Below are 4,380 nucleotides of genomic sequence, written 5' to 3'. Positions count from 1 at the left end.
TAAAGATTGTTGACTACAGGTCCTCAAGGGTTCCTACCATCATTCATTTAATGAATGGATCTATCTCACATCCCAGATTGCATATAAGAGATATCTGTAAAATATATTACCTCCTATGGGCACTCAAACTCCACTTTGAAAGTTATTCCTTGAGATTTTGATAAAGGACTTCATAGTCTGGACTAATGCTTGGGCTATTCCTAAACTTACAAGTGCCTGTTGCCATACATGAAGTCAGTGTGTGATCTCTGTTCGGAATATTTCAAACTTCAATGTCCGCATGCATCTGATACCTGCTCTCTCTGCTTGTATGGACCTGCTCCTTCTTTATTAAAACAGATAAGGGCCATAGAATAGAACTAAAATGAGGGACCACAGAAGCTTAAAATTTCAACTGAAGAGAAAGCCAGAGGAGAGGAATGTTCACTTCTGGGATTTTTTTCCAGAGCTACCAAAAATGGATTCATGCTGGGTAAAAAAAAATGTAGGTGCTTCTCCGAAGAGTGATCCCCTCTCTGTCAAGTCAGAACAAGCAAGTGTGAGTGAGCCACAAGAGAAACAACATAAACTAATAGCTTTAGGAGCAAAACCATGAAAGCTTGGGGCAATGTTTTTGATAGATGCCACATAGACTTAAGTATTTGTAACTATCAAAGCCTATGAGGCTTGATAGAGGGACTACAAGGTATTTCAAACTGTTCAGCAGTGTTTTGTGGGTCATTTGGTTCAAACAGATTTTCAAGCATATTTTAACATTTTTTTTTTTTTTTTTTTTTTTTTTGAGATGGAGTCTCGCTCTGTCGCCCAGGCTGGAGTGCAGTGGCGCAATCTCGGCTCACTGCAAGCTCCGCCTCCCAGGTTCATGCCATTCTCCTGCCTCAGCCTCTCTGAGTAGCTGGGACTACAGGCGCCCGCCACCACGCTCGGCTAATTTTTTGTATTTTTAGTAGAGACGGGGTTTCACCGTGGTCTCGATCCCCTGACCTCATGATCCACCCGCCTCGGCCTCCCAAAGTGCTGGGATTACAAGCGTGAGCCACCGCGCCCGGCCATATTTTAACATTTTAAACTGTGTTTAGAAAAAGGAGCTACTGATTTTAATATGTAATTATCAGATTATGTGACACTGAAAATCACCAAAATTTAACCTATGCTGCCAGTTTAATCCTTTTTTCTTATTTTTTACACGTATCAGAAGAAAGTCTCCTTTACTTGCTTTATACATTTTATGAACTTCTTACAAATGTATAATTAATTGGAAAAGTTACAGGTCTAAACTCATCTTTTGAAAATTTGCTCAAGTAAATATCTAGTGCATCTCTGCTCAGTCCTGTACCGGAAACACTCATACATGTTCACTTGGCTCAAACACTTGGCATAGCTCAGTATTCACGTATTCAACTATAACTGAACCAGTGACACACAGCATACTACAGAGAACTTTGATGTTTACTATAAGTTGGGGGCTGAACTTCCTATTTTAAGTTAAGAAATACAAGCACTTGGCCTGGCACAGTGGCTCACGCCTATAATGCCAGCACTTTGGGAGGCCAAGACAGGCGGATCACCTGAGGTCAGGAGTTCGAGACCAGCTGGGCCAACATGGAGAAACCCCCATCTCTACTAAAAATACAAAAATTAGCCGGGCTTGGTGGCAGGCACTTGTAATCCCAGCTACTCGGGAGGCTGAGGCAAGAGAATCGCTTGAACCCAGGAGTGGGGGTTGCACTGAGCTGAGATCGTGCTATTGCACTCCAGCCTGGGGGACAAGAGTGAGACTTTGTCTCAAAAAAAAAAAAAAAGAAAGAAAGAAATGCAAGCGCTTATTAGATGTGCTAATAAAACTAATAAGTGCAAGCACTTATTAGATGATTCAAATTTAAAACAAAACTTTCTCTATTACTCCCCTTTAAGTTTCTGAATCAGTTTAATTGAGGAATGTCCTGAGCACAGAGACCATTACAACTATTTATCTGCATGAGTCATGAACTCCATGCCAAGGCAAACCAAACCAGATAGAAGTAGGTTCGACACTGAGTAATGTTAAGGCTGTAATTGTCAGTCACAACCTCTGATTTCAAATTATGGTATTAATTAAAGTCGCCTTATTATTCTCGTGGGATTGCTTTTTTTTTTTTTTTTTTAGATGGAGTCTTGCCCTGTCGCCCAGGCTGGAGTGTAGTGGCGTGATCTTGGCTCACTGCAGCCTCTGCCTCCAGGGTTCAAGTGATTCTCCTGCCTCAGCCCCCCGAGTAGCTGGGTTTACAGGCCCGCACCACCATGCTTGGCTAATTTTTCATATTTTTATTAGAGACGGGGTTTCACCATGTTGGCCAGGCTGGTCTAGAACTCCTGGCCTCGGCCTCCCAAAGTTCTGGGATTACAGGTGTGAGCCACCTCACCTGGCCATGGATTGGCTTTTTAATAGTTAATGTTTAAAACCTGACATTTAAAATATATTTATTGGCTGGGTGCAGTGGCTCACGCCTGTAATCCCAACACTTTGGGGGGCTGAGACAATGGGTTGCTTGAGCCCAGGAAGTTCGAGACCAGCTTGGGCAACATGGCAAGGTCCTGTCTCTACAAAAAATAAGAAAATTAGCCAAGCAGCATGGTGGCACACATCTATAGTCCCAGCTACTTGGGAGGCTGAGGTCGGAGGATTGCTTGAGCCAGAGAGGCAGAGGTTGCAGTAAGCCAAGATCATGTCACTGCTCTCCAGCCTGGGAGACAGAGCAAGACTCTGTCTTGAAAAAATAAAATAAAATAAATTTATAGAATTTAAGACAATTGTAAATAGTTTTTTAAAAAATTATATTTTAGAATTCTACACAGGAACTTATTTTTAGGGAAATATTTTTTGCTGCTAAAAAAATTAAATCTATAGGGTGGTAGAAAAAGCAGTAACAGACTAGTTGGATCAAATCCTACTTCTACCATTTACTGTCTGTGTAATATTAGACAAATTATTTAACCTCTCTTAAGTTTCTCTTTTGTGAAACTGAAATATCAACTACCTTGCAAATATAATAACCTTCCCATGTTGACACACCCATGTGGACATGCAGCCCTGTTATTAGTACTGTTTGGTAAATGTGTAAAATAGCTCAAAATATCATGGATCATGCCTATTTTAACAGATGTAGGCAGTCTCCTCTCCTTGCCCACCCCAGCTTCAGAATCTTTCAAAACGTAAAAAAAAAAAAAAAGTCAAATAAGGAAGAAAAACTCAGAATAGCCTCCAAACTTTTCACGGCAACACTCAATGCCTACAAAATGCTAGTGGAAACAATGACCCAATATACTGTATCTTTGATATAAACATATAAAAGCTTTGAAGATATGCCAAAGCATTAAAGACAGAACTGTTGGTCACCATACTACCACTGTTAGTATGGTAGTGGTAGCCACTAGCTATATGTGGTCATTTAAAGTTTAATTAAGTAATTATTTAAAATCAAATTAATTTTACAATTCAGTTCCTTAGTCACACTAGCCACACTTAAAGTGTTTGAAAGCCACATATGACTAGTAGTTACTGTACTGAACAGCACAGGTACAGAACACTTCTGTCATCACAAAAAGTTCTATTAAACAGTGCTCCACTACAGCATGAAAGAGCTCAAGTATAAAAAACATTTGAGAGCCCTTTATCCAGTTAGCCTGGAGATGAACCTAAAGAAAGAACTCAGGACTACAAAAATTATGGTTACAGAAGATAATGCAAATACAACTTGATGATATTAGAATAATAATATAATAATACAAAGATTAAAATGGGTGGGAGAAATAAGAAGAAGTCTAATTTTCTCTTTTTTTTTCTTTTTTTTCTTTTTTTTTTTGAGACAGAGTCTCACTCTGTTGCCCAGACTGGAGTGCAATGGCACAATCTCGGCTCACTGCAAGCTCCACCTCCTGGGTTCAAGCAATTCCCCTGCCTCAGCCTCCTGAGTAGCTGGGACTACAGGCGCCCATCACCACGCCCAGCTAATTTTTTTGTATTTTTAGTAGAGACGGGTTTTCACCATGTTAGCCAGGATGGTCTCAATCTCCTGACCTCGTGATCCGCCCACTTGGCCTCCCAAAGTGCTGGGATTACAGGTGTGAGCCACCATGTTGGCCTAATTTTCTTTCTTAAAGGCTGAATCAAAGTTGAAACACATAGCTAGAAAACCAAATTAAACCAAAGAAACCACTGCCATCTCTTACAGTCTATCTATACTACTTTGATGAGTAACTTTAAAGGGATACTTCAGGAAGCCCTATATTTTGTTGAACAGAGATTTATCTAAATTCAGCAATTACCTCAATTTTATTTTATCTGCCTTTCTCACTGAAACACAATGCCAGTATGTCTAGAATTATATATAATAAATGTTA

This window comes from Hylobates moloch, unplaced genomic scaffold (assembly GCF_009828535.3).
Source record: "Hylobates moloch isolate HMO894 unplaced genomic scaffold, HMol_V3 SCAFFOLD_10, whole genome shotgun sequence".
Taxonomy (NCBI): Eukaryota; Metazoa; Chordata; class Mammalia; order Primates; family Hylobatidae; genus Hylobates; species Hylobates moloch.
The sequence above is the reverse complement of the archived record's forward strand: the minus strand, read 5'-3'. Positions refer to the sequence as shown.